Source organism: Carcharhinus amblyrhynchos, chromosome 4 (genome assembly GCF_965287045.1).
Source record: "Carcharhinus amblyrhynchos chromosome 4, sCarAmb.v2.hapA, whole genome shotgun sequence".
Lineage (NCBI taxonomy): Eukaryota > Metazoa > Chordata > Chondrichthyes > Carcharhiniformes > Carcharhinidae > Carcharhinus > Carcharhinus amblyrhynchos.
In genome coordinates, this window is record NC_137327.1 from 107,203,539 (window position 1) to 107,218,046 (window position 14,508).

Below are 14,508 nucleotides of genomic sequence, written 5' to 3' on the forward strand. Positions count from 1 at the left end.
ATTAAGTTTTGATGCATACAATTTTGGTTCCTTTTCATGTCTTATTGACATAATCCCTTCGCCCTTGGGAAAAAATGAATTCTATTTCATTTTTCTTTTCATGTGGTCTTGTGAAAGAAAACAGAGAAGTACAGAGGTATACATTCATTCTCTCATTCATTAAAGTAAGTCAAGCACACAGCTAGCAGATGTGAGGCAGTTTCTTGCTGCATTTTTGAGGTTTAACTCAGGATAGGGAGCCAGCAATGACATCCTCCTTGCCTGTAATGTGAGTGATGTTTAAGTGACCTGATTGTATTCAAAATCCATCTTTCTAGGGAAGAAACTATTGGGGGTGTTAGGGTTTCTGAATCTTTTTCTCTTTTGAGGAGAGTTATAAGCGAAGATAATGATTTTAGAACTCAGTCCCCCTTCGAAACCCAAGAAGTTATTGTCTATAGGATCTTGGCAATTTTATGTGGTGGTAAGAAAGCAGGTTGTTAATAACAGTCAAGCTGCTCTTGGTTATCCTAAGGGTAGTCAGTGTTTCCCATTATTTAAATGTAAGTTCTCTTGATGATGAGGCTGAACTGCTCTTGTCAATCTTAACTCTTTTCTGTCTACCATTATAACTTGTGAAAGTACCTGCTTAAACCCAGATAGAGAATCATAGAGTTCTGCAGTGCAGAAGGAGGACGTTCAGCTCATTGAGCTTGCACTGGCAACAATCCCTCCCAGGCCCTATCCCTGTAACCCTACTCATCCACTCTGCTAATTCCCCTGACACTAAGGATCAATTTTTCATGGCCTATCAATCTAACCCACACATCTTTGGACTTGGTACCATTACCAATCTGATTGCCAGGAGATTAGTGGGCTGTATTTTAATTCTTATCTGTCAGAAATCTGGTGTGGTGTCTGGCTTGGCACAAGCACATCTTTCATAGGGATGTCTGCAGCTACTGCTGCAAGGCTAAATTAGTTGGTGCTGCAACATGCAGTTGATTGCCCAAAACTTGAGCTGGCTTTCCTGGACACAAATGATTGGGATGTTGCCTTATGAAAAGAGTCTCTCCCTCATCTGTTTCAAGTGGAGCTACATTGTGCAGCCCCCATCATCTCTACTTGCAATGAGCAGTCCTGTCGTATCCCCTTACTGCCCTACATACAGATGGGCGAGTATGGAGCCCAATACTTGCTGAAAGCTCAGTGTTTGTTAGCTGGATAACAGGGGGTTCAATGTGATCTCACCCATATCTCCCTTCAATTCGTCCTTCATGTTCCTCTCATTCTCTTTCATTTTGGGAGTGGATTTGCCCTGAAGCCGTTCCATAGCCTCTGCTTAGCTGGATGCAGGTGATATAACTTGAGAACCATCAATGAATGGGATATGCCTGAATACACAGCGAGGAATTTGTGATGCACTGCCAGGAGTCCTAGAATACAACTGTAGAGAAATTGATGGAGACTATCTCAAGCAGAGTGAAAAGCTTTTGCAGACCATTTTGATGATGTTTTCTTCCATGAGTTGAATGGCTAACTGCACAGAACATTCAATTGAGTTCACCCAGGCCTTGAAAAGCCCTTCAAAATCCTAGACTGCTATTTTAAACAGGATGTCTTGCGCTTGCAGCTCCTACTGATCTGCACATAGTGTTCTGCAGCACAGTGATAGCAGGCAAGTGCAGCAGAGCCATGAAAGGAGTGATGAGAAAAGGGGACAGAAAAGTAGCAACGCTGCTCAAGTCACTCTCCCTTCTCAACTGTTAACCAATCCCTCTCCTCCCAACCCCCCTCCTCACCGGTGATTGGTCCCCAACTTACTGCCTCTAGTCCTGATTACTGAATCTGCCCGTGTGCAGGTAGAGGTGGGGCAATGCTTAGCAGGATCCTCGTAGGCTACAGATCTCAAAAGGAACATCTGAACAGTCTGAGCAGCTTTGTGCAGCCTTTCTCTACCTCTGCGCAAACCACAGGGTTGCAACAGGTGAAAGCGCAAGGAAAAGGAAGAGTAAAGATTTGTAGTTGCATATAAAAGGGATTCTTAGTTGTCTGCCAGACTGTTTTTTATTTGTATCATTGTGGGGGAAGGGGTGTAAGTTTCAGAAAGTGGTTGTGAGGTGTGAACCTAAGTGAACCTCATAATAATCAACAGACTAGACAGAAATGTACACAGTGTGGTTGGTGTATTGTCCTCATAAACTTCTGCTTTTTCAAATTCCTCCTTGTGAAAATCTTCCAAAGCAACCTGTTCCTCCTGAAGATCCATGTCTCATTGCTGAGCAAGCTGTACAGCTGCCACAATCTTCCCGAAGACCATGGCTGCTGTGTACTAATGGGTGTTTCCAGATATAGGATACCTCCAGGAGCTGAGAAGACCTTTCAGAAACCCGAGGTCTGATATCCAGGAACACCGGATAAAATGCCATATGGCCACCAAGTGTATAACTGACCAATCTAGCAGAAAAATGAAGAGGTAAGGAGATGGTGGCTGAATGGTATTGTTACTTGACTAGTAATCCAGAGACCCAATACAATACTCTGGGGACCTGGGTTCAAATCCTACCGCTACAGATGGTGAAATCCAATAAAATTTGGATTTGTCCAGGCAGCTTTTTTTTCATTGGATGTGGGTGTCGCTGGCTGGGCCAGCATTTATTGCTCATCCCTAAATTATCCTGAACAGAGTGGCTTGCAAGACCATTTCAGAGGGCAGTTAAGAGTCAACCACATTACTGTGAATCTGAATGTAAGTCAGACCCAGTAAAGATGGTAGATTTCCTTCCTTAAAGATCACCTTGATAACTGCTAGACTTATTTACATGCTTCCAGTACTTTTCCCCTCTGCAGATTTTACTTGTATTTGTGGACCAGGTGGCTTTTTATAATAATTGACAATGGTTTCACACCATTTAATTCCAGAGTTTTATTGGATTTCACCATCTGCAGTGGTAGGATTTGAACTCAGGTGCCCCGATTTTGGGTCTCTGGATTACTAGCCCAGTGACAACGCTATTTGGCCACCATCTCCTTATCCCTTCATTTTTCGCTGGATTGTTCAATTACACACCAAATGGCCATATGGTATTTAATCCAGTATTCCTGGATGTCAGACCTCGGGTTTCTGAAAGGTTTTCTCAGTTCCTGTGAGTATCTTTTGTCTTCGAGCTGCCGGCTGGTAACTCTGCTTCCAGGGGCAAAGATATTTGGTCGGGTGGCCCTTCGAACTTGTTACGTTATTTATTGTAATCATGGCTGATGTTAAATTCAGAACGCTGACCCTGCCTTCCCCCAATATCCCTTTAGCCTCATGAGCTGTATCTAATTCATTCGTAAAAAATAAAGTTTATCTATCAGCCACAAATAAGGCTTACATTAACACTGCAATGAAATTCACTGCAGTGAAATTCCCCTAACTGTCATAGTCTGGAGTCTGTTTGGGTCAATGCACCTAACCAGCATGTCTTTTGGAATGTGGGAGGAAACCGGACCATCCAGAGGAAATTGAAATCACACATTTTGGCCTCAGCTACTTTTTGTAGTAATGAATTCCACAGACCCACTACTCTCTGAGCAAAAAATCTTCTCCTCACCTCAGTCCTTAACGGTCTACCCCTTATCCTCCAGCTATGACCCCCACCATTGGGAACGTTCTGAATGTACCATGCCTAATCCTGATGGAACTTTACAAGTCCCTATGAGATCCTCTCTCACTTTTCTAAACTCCAATGAATACAATCCTAGCTGACTTAGTCTCTCCTCACACGACAGCCCTGCCCTCCCAAGAATCAGCTGCTAAACCTTCGTTGCATTCCCCCTATGGCAAGAACATCCTTCCTTTGAAAAGGACACTAAAACTGCGCACAACCAAAGGATGAGAGGTGACCTGATAGGGGTTTATAAGATGTTGAGGGGTATAGATCGGGTGGATTCTCAGAGGCCATATCTCAGGGCTGAAATAGTCGCTACGAGAGGACACAGGTTTAAGGTGCTGGGGAGTAGGTACAGAGGAGATGTCAAAGATAAGTTTTTCACTTACCCTTGACATCTCATTGGTGGGTGAGTGGAATTGGCTGCCATCGGTGGCGGTGGAGGCAAACTCACTGGGGTCTTTTAAGAGACTTCTGGATGAGTACGTGGGAGTTAATTGGATTGAGGGTTATAGATAGGCCTAGTAGGTAGGGATATGATCAGCGCAACTTGTGGGCCAAAGGGCCTATTTGTGCTGTTCTATGTTCTGTGTTAATATTCCAGGTGTGGCCTCACCAATGCCCTATACAATTGCAGTAATCCCTGAAGAGATCAAACATACCCACTGAGCTGTGGGAGACTCTGGCTTATGATGCATCAAAATGGAGAAGGCTTATTCAGGAAGACATCAAAGACACTGAGAACCTTCAAAGCGAAGCTATGGAATCAAAAGGAGTGCAGCAGCCATCCCAACAACTCATGTAGCTGAACGTTCGCTCACCATCGATGTGCAGATCTCACATTGGGCATATAAGCCATCTCAGAACACATCAGAACATTTCAAACCCCAGTGCAGTAATCCTTGATCCCGAGGAACTGCCGAAGAAGAGGAATTGACATCATTTTCTGCATTTGCTTCAACTGCCACTGTATGCTCACTTTGCTGTCAATGGAGTTTTCCATGAAGCCCAGCGAATGTGTGGACCACAAATCAAAGTTAAAAATCTGTGCTGAGGTCATCCAGATTGAGTAACAAACACATTAATCAGCAATCCGTCCCTCATGAAGGGCTTGTACACATGCAGCTCAGTGAAATCTGTGAATCAATGATTGGAACCTATTTCACAGCACTTCTTTTATCCCCCTACTCGCTCCCAAACCTGTGCAATCCTGCTTGTGCAGTCCTGTGGCACAGTGGCACATTGGTTAGCACTGCCATCTCAGAGTGCTAGGGACCAGGGTTCAATTCCTGGCTTGACTCACTGTTTGTGTGGAGTTTGCATGTTCTTTTGTGTCTACATGGGTTTCCTCCCACAGTCTGAAAGACATGCTCATTAGGTACATTAACCCGAACAGGTGCCGGAGTGTCGTGCCTCGGGTAAATTTCACTGTAACTTCATTGCAATGTTAATGTAACCCTTTTTTGGGACAAATAAATAAACTTTTTAACTGATTAAAATCCATTCCATAATACATCCAACAGATACATCTTCATGCTACATGTGACCAGAAGAACACTTTGACTTGTGATGGATAAATTGCCACTACAAACAGTACTTTCCTGTTCGCAGTTAATTTGAAACCTATCAGAGCTGAAGTTTGGTAAAACGTGGAGGAAAGTGACAAGGTGTTACTAATTACTTTGCTTTTCGAAAGTTTGATGTGAATAGGCTGCAAACAGGAGTGATGTCGGTAGAAAACTTAACTTGAACAGGAACAATCAAATGTTGATTAGGCAATGGAGAGTCAGTGAGTGCTGCAGCAATCTAACACTATTAGCATGATTGGCACCAGCTACTCCTTGATACTTCATCACATATTCTTGTCTCATGTGCTTTTCTGCACACCTCTTTAACTATAAAAAAGACAAACAATTTCTCCTTAAGAAGCAAGGATTCCAACATGTTTTGTTTACCACTCAAGATGCTTGGTAACAAGCTGTACACAGATCGCCTTGATAACTGCTAGACTTATTTACGTGCTTCCAATATTTTTCCCCCCTACAGATTTTACTTGTATGAAAAATTTAAGAAAGCAGCTATGACACAAAGATTAGCAATTGCCTTTTTTTATGTGAAGCAAGCATTTGAGCTAAGAATGTATGTTTCATCTAATTTTCATATAATCCCTTGGGTGAACTTTATGGCTTCGCATGACCTCGGAAACCAGGAGGGCTTTAGAGAAAGTTGCAGTGGGAGAGGGAGGATCCAGTTGTCATGGTCCACATTGGTACCAATGACATAGGTAAAACTAGGAAAGAAGTTCTGCATACAGAGTATTAGGAGTTCGGCCCAAAATTAAAAAACAGAATCTCAAAGGTGGTAACCTCTGGATTATTACCTGACCTATGTGCAAATTGACATAGGATATTAAAACTAGAGAGATGAATATGTAGCTCAAGGTCGAGTGTGGGAGAATGGGTCCAGTTTGTAGAATGCTGGCACTAGTAGTGGTAAAAGTGGGGGTTGTACTATTGGGATAATCAGTGCAGGTCCCCTAAAACAACCATATAGTAGGACACAGTTTAAAGTAAGAAATCATGGGATCTTATCAGAAAGGTGTAACGATAATCATGGGGAATTGTCATGTAGACTGGGAAAATCAGATGCGCGAGGGAAGCCTCGATGAGGAATTCATAGCATGATTTGGGGAAAGTTTCTCAGAACAGTACGTTCTGATGCCACCCTCGGAACAAGCTGTACTAAACCTGGTTTGTGTAACAAGATTGATAGGATTACCTGATGCCGTTATTGTGAAGGCACCCATGGGTAGCAGTGATTATAATGTGACTGAATTTTACTTTCAGCTTGAGGGAGAGAAGAGTGAGTTCAAGGCAAGAATTTTAAACTTAAATAAGGGCAACTTTGAAGGCATTGAAGCACAGTGGTTAGCATTGCTGCCTCATAGTGCCAGGCACTCGGGTTCGATTCCTGGCTTGGATCACTGTCTGTGTGGAATTTGCACATTCTCCCTGTGTCTGCTTGGGTTTCCTCCCACATTCTGAAAGACATGCTGGTTAGGTGCATTGGCCTGAACAGGTGCAAGAGTGTGTCAACTAGCAGAATTTCACAGTAGCTTCATTGCAGTGTTAGTGTAAGCCTTACTTGTGACTAATAAAGAAACTTTAACTTTATAAATAAACTTTAGCTTTAGCAGCTAGCAAAAGAGAACTGGCAAATAAGATTATGGGATAGGTCAACAGAGATGTAGTGGTGGACATTTAGGGGATATTTCAGAAGATATAGAATAAATGCATGACAATAAGAAAGAAAATTTCAAGGGGAGGACCAATCAGCCATGATTAACTAAAAAGGATACAGATAGCATAATACTTAAGTAAAAGCATATCATTGTGCAAAAGTGATTGCAGGTCAAAAGATGGGCGAAATATGTAAAACAGCAAAGAATAACCAAAGATTGATAAGGAAAAATATGGGAGTATGTGGGAAAAGATGCTGGAAACATAAAGACAGCTGGTAAGAGTTTCTATAGATAATTAAAAATTAAAAGGGTTAACAAAATGAGCATTGATCTGATAGAAAGTGAGTCTGTGGAATTAATTATGGAAAATAAGGAGATGGCAGATGAACTAAACAGGCATTTTGCATCAGTCTTCATTATAGAGGATACAAGTAACATCAGGTTGTGAGTCTTTTAAAATCTCTTCCTCAAAAGGTGATAGAAAAGGTCTTTAAGTACTTTGAAAGAAGAAGTAGATAAGTTCTTGATAAGCGAAAGCGGTGAAGGATTATCAGGAGTAGGTGGGAATGTGGAGTTGACATGAAAATCAGAACAACCATGGTCTCACTGAATGGCAGAGTTGTCTCATGGGGCTGAGTTGCCTACTCCCTGCTCCTAATTTTTATACCTGTGTATAAAATGCAATGGGCAGCATTTTTCATGCCCCGCCTCAACCAACAGTGTGTTTTGTGGCAGTGGAGGTGGCCCGTCATTGGGCAGCAATAGGATGATCCAATCCTGCCTCTATTAATGGAATTTCCTGTTGTTTGTACCCTTCGCTGCCAGAGAACTCATGGTGAGGGATTACCATCAGCGGAACCAGAAGATCATGTCAATGGGAATGGCCAAAAAATCCTTCCCAATAGCTTACCAGTCAGTAAACCACTGAATAATATGTAGCCAAATCATTTTGTATTAAGATAGGCATGAATGAATTATGGACCATTATTTTGAGGTTATAAAGACAGCAAAACTGTCAGCTATCACCAACCCTACCCTGTGAAACTAATAACAACTTCTGTTGTTTGTACATATACTGCTAAAGGCCTCAAAATCACTGATTTGATGTGAATTTCAACTTTTCATAGTAAAAGCTCCTAAAACTATTAGATTGATGTGTAATTGGAATTTGAACCATATATTAAGTCAAAACTATTGTTAAGTTCTCTGATCCTGAGAAAAATCTATTTTACCTTGGTAGAATACCAAATTTCTGTATTCCATGATAAAAAATTTCCATTTTTAAAAACTAATAGTATTATGTTTTTAAAGTGTTTTTGATGTTTCAGCTTCCACCATATGTTCCAATCTTTATTTTGATTTCTGTATGATTAGCAAAAGTGAGTGATAAAACCTGCCTGTCAATTCCTGGTTAACAGTCTATGAGAATCCGTCATTGTGATTGGCTGTTTAGCCTACTTGATTGGGTCATTGATGCCAGATGTCTGAAATCCCCTTTGGCTGTCACTAGATTGAGATTAACGTTGGGAAGGTTGAAATCTATGCTACAGAAATTGTCACAGTCAGTGGCAAGTTTCCTCACTGCGCCTCTCACTGCAAGATCTGAGCCAATAACTCAAGCTCTGGAAAGGTTTATTTTCATAAACCACTGCTCCACATTTTTATTTAGATTATATTTAAACTAGGTGCAGAGGTAAAACAGAAATGAATTATAAATGTGGCAAATAGAGATCTGGACGTATAGACTCGTGATTCTTGCTGACAGCTGTTGCACTTCATGATAGGTTTGGATTTCTATTTGATGTGCTTCAACGGCATGGATTGGAACTGTTGAATGTCATTTGGGGAGAACTGGTATTTTCATTGTGTTCACTTCTAGTGACAGCTGATGACTGAATCCATTAGAAACGAGGGCAATGGTTTGTCTGTCTTTTTGTCAGTGTAAAGAACAAAGCTCTGCACCTTTGTGGTGTTTAAGTTTATTCTTTTATGTGCTGGTCTGGTAAAAGAAGGGAGAAGTACATGATAGGGACATGGATGGTTCATAATGTGTTTTAAGAATCTGTGGCAGTATTTTTAATGTTATTAATTTAGATTTCCATCAAAAGGATTTAGTGAAAAATCACTGCGTGTCACTCATGTTTAAGCAATACAGTAAAAAGCAAGCCTTAAGAAAAGATATACCTTACCCTTTCTGAATGTTATATTTGCATTTTTATCTTTATTGGCTTGTTTTGTATTATTAATACAAAGTATCCATGAATATTGAATTGCTTAAAGTATACACAAAGGATAAATGTTTAGTTAAGCTTTGTCATTAATAATGGAGTGTTATATATAACCAAAATTCATTATACAAGTGAGGACTGAGAAAACTAGTCCAAGGACCACTGCATCATCAGTGCCCTTGTTCTGGTTATGAGCTTATTTCACTGGAATCAGGCAAAATTGACTTATTTAAGTAATTCAGTTAAGCTCCCTGTACAGTTTTTGCATGCTTAATAGAAGGTGAGGAACACAGAGAGCTTGGCTCATAAAAAATCTGTTTCTCCTTCACTTCCCGACTGTTGGAGAAACAGTAGAATCTTGCTAGAACCATGAGAAAAATCAGGGGTGGGATTCTCGCAGAAAAATTCTAAGTGCCAGATTTGCATAGAACTGGAGTAAATCCCATTGGTTTTTATTGGGATTTTCAAAATGAATCTTCCATTACTCTGTGCATCACAGATCCTTAATGTGAGTCTCAGTAAAAAGGTGTCGACGAGGCCTACTTTCGCTGGAGAGGCCAGCAGCATTGCACTGAGTGGGCCACTGCACATGTGTCGGTCTGTTAAAGCAGAGATCGGAACATGTGCAGTAGCTCCGCACTGCCGGTCTTCCAATCACAAGCCACCTTGATGGCCAACCAGCCTCACAATCCTGCCACACTGACTGTGTAAGCCCCCCCATACCCCGATCAGTGGCCTCCATGTCCAGGCCTACCTCATCTACACCACCCCGACCTGCCTCAATCTTTCCCCTTCCCACCGGTAGCCCACATCTCCCGATCCCCTACCCCTCTACTGGCAATCCCAACCCTATCTCCCACCCTGTGCAGTCCCAACCGTCAGCCCCAAACCCCCGCACGGCAAGCAGACCTCCCATCCCCTGATATCCAATCCCGAATGATTGCTGGCTTCCATCCCTCTGTCCCCAAAACCAAGTGCAGAGTGGCAGTGGGACACAACACCCCCGCCCCTATCAATCTCCCCCTCCCAGAGGCCAATGTCCCCCCCATTAGCCCCACCAGTCTCGACACTGCCCGATGCCTGATGGGCAGTGTTATGGTGCCTCCTCGGCATTACCACTTTTCCCCTTGGGCAGTGCCAGAGGGTCAGGCTGGTACTGCCAAGCTGGGAATGCCAAGGGGGTAGCCCCCCTTACCCCTGACCTCCAGCAGGTCAGATTGTCAGCTCCCCGTAAGTGGGGAACTTTTGTAAGCCTTGCAAAAGTGAAACCTTGCAAAAGTGGAATGCCCTGCCTGCTGCAGTTGTAAATGCGTCTAGTTTGGGGGCGTTTAAGAGATCTCTGGATAGGTTTATGGACGAAAAGGGATTGGTATAGGCTAGTGGGTCATGGTTTTTGTAACTGGTCGGCGCAATATCGTGGGCCGAAGGGCCTGTTCTGCGCTGTAATGTTCTATGTTCTATGTTCACTCCTGGCAGGGGAGGAGATGCTAGCGGGCCTGGAGGCTTCTGTCCCAGGCCTGTAAACAAAATGGAAGTCAACATGACCATAGTTTATTCAGCTCTACGATGATTTCTAGTGCAGAGTTGACGATGTCAGAAATCTGATCGCTGAAGCAACATAGTGTGCTGGGAGAATCGTACCTCAAATCGTTTCTCAAATTCTGGCATGGCAAATGTGCCTTTAATTCCTGCCACAATTCCAAATGTACTTTAAAAAAACTGCTACATCTAAAACTGATGTTGCTATTCTTTCCTTTAAACCAGTGGTTGTTGCACTTGTGATACTTGTCAACTATTCCCACTAAATTAACCAGCCAATCTGAAACAATTCAAGAGCGAGAGGGGGAGCTATGTTGGGCAGGCCCTGATCAGTCAACACAAACACTGTCACTTAAATGCCTATATTGCCATGCCAGTGTAGAAACGAAGATATTAGTTTACAAAAAATACAGTACTGCTTTTAAAATGGACCCTGATGAACATGGTGGTGTAGGTGATGGGGGGGGTGGTGGTGGTGGTGGTGGTGGGGGTCTTCACCAGCTTAACCAGATTTATGGAACGTTCCAAATCGCACTATAATGGACAGAGTCTCAAATTGTCTGTCAAATTTCATGCCTGCCATTGGAGATTTACCCCAAAACATAGAGTCAATAAACTCCCAAACTCTGTGATTCTAGGTCTGCTATGAATAAAGGAGGACTATTGAGACTAAGGGGGTGCTTTTGTTTTGTGTTCGCCGAGTGTAGATGTCAACATGGGCGCAAAATATTGCAAGGGTTGGGAAATGAGTTTATCACCGGCAGGATTTTGTTTCTCGGTTTTTCCTGCCCTTTATCAGTGACATAAGTGGGAATGTCATTTAACTGGATTTAAATACAATTGTATGTTATTAATAGGCCTTCATGTCACATGATCCTCCCCCAGTAAATACTCAAACCTCACTGACATGGCATCACGTCAGCAAGGTTTACAACAGCTTCAGAAGAATATGATTCAGTTGAGGAGATCCCACCAGGGGCACCAATGTGAGTATTGCCCCCAGTGTTTCCCACTCAATTCCAGAAAACAGTGTCTCCAAGACAATTCTGTTTGGTTTTAACTTTTGTCATACTTGCTTTAATTAAATCTTTCTTGGGCGTGTCTTGTGGGATTGATGTAGCAAACGTTTTCAGGGCGAGTGTGTGAATAAATAATGCACTCTGTTTAAGTCCATGAAAATCTAGCGGTGGTGACTTTTTACACATTACCAGACAACTGGAAACACACATCAGCTTTATCAAAATTAAACCACACTGGTTGCAGACAGAAGAGAAAGGGACCTGGTCTCTCCCCTGTCCAAACAATATGCAAAAACTCTGTGTCTGCTCAACTTAACATTGTATTTTAGTGAAGCTCATATAATTGTCATTAGTTTATCTTGGTTGGATAATTAACTTATTGGAATTCAACAGCGTGATCTTGTTTCAGTTCACTCATTGATTTGCTGTTCAATAAATCTGCTTAGAAGTTTTCATGCAAAGTGCAGTAACAAGTTTATCCTACCAAATCCACAAAGTTGAAGAAAATCATGAAATAATATAACCATTAGCCAGAATATGTTAACAAGCCTTGTCGGTGTGAAATCTGCTATAGATTACCCAAATATCGGGTGGGTAAAGACTGAATCAGAAAGGAAGAGGACACATCTACTAGAAAGATTGGAGATCTAGAAGATAAGAAAAATAACAAGGGAAAGTACAAAAACCCTCAATTTCTCTGTAGTTAAATATACTACTGACACTAATGATCAAATATAATCCATGATTATTGGGAACTTGGACAAAGTCCCAAAAGCAAGTATAAATCCATCTCCTAGCAAAAGGCCAACACCTTCATGAGTAGAGATGAAGTCAATAAATTATGTTCTAATCGAGGTGACTGTGCCAAAAAATTGTAGCCGATATTCCAAATGGGAAATTATTCCGAATCCAGAAAAGGTAAGCTGACCTTTATTTTTAAATTTAAATGCTGTCACAATGTATCCTGATTACAACATTAGTTCAAAACTTTCAATGAATAAGCAATAAGTAACTGTACCTAAATCTTTTGGATTTCCAACAATATCAATAAGTATTCCTTTATCAGGTGCACATTAATATGATTAACTTAAACATGGTTCTATTAAATACCATCTGCCATTCTTCAACACATCTGTGTAATTGGCCCAGGTATTTCCGAAGTTGTCTAGCTACGTCATATTGGCCACTTGAGAGCACATTTTATAAATTAGCTTGGAATCATCCACTACTTTGGAACAAAAAGAATTCTCTTTAAAAATTGCATTTGAATGATATGAATAGTGAATAGATGCAAACAAATCCCTGTGGAATGCTCCACGTCTGTCCTGAAGACAGAATGTTTCAATAATGGGGAAGAAATTAAACAAAATATGTGATTAGTCAGCAAATGAGTAAAATAAAAAAAAGTAATTTTTATTTAACCTAACTTCAACAAGTCAATGACAAAAAAAAAGGTGAAAAGGGAATATGTCAGGACTACAATTGCCTTCTTTACCAATTGAAACTAACTGCTACTTAGACATAACTATTGAGTAAGTAGATTTCTTATTTGCTTGTTAATTCTGTCTTATTTAGAATATTACAAATTTCAAAGAGTCTCTTCCTCTGCTCTTCATGATAGTTTACAACAGAAGAAAGAGAAGCAAAGGGTCTCATGGATTAGTTGTTCCTTGCTGATTGCCATGATTCCTTGCAGCAGCTCCCAAACTGGCTGCATAACTTTGCTGGATATACAACATTTTTTTTTAACTTCATTGCATGTGGGCATCACCGACAAGGCTGGTATTTATTACCCATTCCGAACTGCCGCAGTGGTGGTGAGCTGCCTTCCATGTCAAATCATCAGTGAACATTCCTCACTTCTGCTTTTACGATGGAGAGAAGATCATTGATAATGCAACTGAAGATTATCTGGCCTAAGGCACAACTCTGACAAACTCCTGCAGCAATGCCCTGGGAATGAGATAATTGGCCTTCAACAACCACAATCATCTTTCCTTGTACAGGAATGACACCAAATAGTGGTGAGTTTTCCCCCTGATTTCAATTAACATTAATATTGTTCAGGTTCTTCAATGCTGCCGTGATGTCAAGGGCAGTCACTCTCAATTCACCTCTGGAATTCAGTTCATTTGGCATGTTTAGTGTGAAACCCATTTACGCTGAACAAAGGGTTGAATTTTACAGAGACCCCAAGGTATGTTTGAAGGTGGAAGTGTATGTAAAATAAAGTGGATCGCCTGATCAACACCTTTCTGCCTATCTCCAAAGTGGCCCCATATTACAAAGGGTGTCAAGTAACCCACCTGCCCCCAGGCCGATTGAAGCCCTTGAGTGGACAATTAACTGTTACTGTCCACCTTTGCTATGATTTTCTTGGTCCTAAGCAGTTGCTTCCAGAGAGAATGAGAGAAAGAAATAGAAAGACACCCCTTGCTTCTTTCAGAACCCAGCAGCAACTGCCTGCTTTTCCTCAGCTTAGCTCCTCTCCTTAAGCACATGGCTCTGTCAATCAACCTAACCATGTGAAGGCAGAAGGAAGACAAGCAGTCTCTCTGTTTTGATAGCATGGGCTGTTGTTGGCCAGAAGGGGTTGTCTCCTTTGAGGTGATCTATGAGCACAGTGGAGGCACCCTTCAAAGATGAGGGGGGAAACCTCCCATCCTGCCCACTATGGGAATTGTAGCGACTGGGGTGGGGGCAGAACAGGCAAAGATCCATGGACCTCGACCAGGATTCTCTGGGTTTGGGGTAGTTGTGGCCAGAGGATCCCACCCCTCATCCGTCTTGATGCTCCTTCCTGTGCCAGCAACCCCTCTATAAGATCTCCTGCATCCCTTCATTGGATCCCA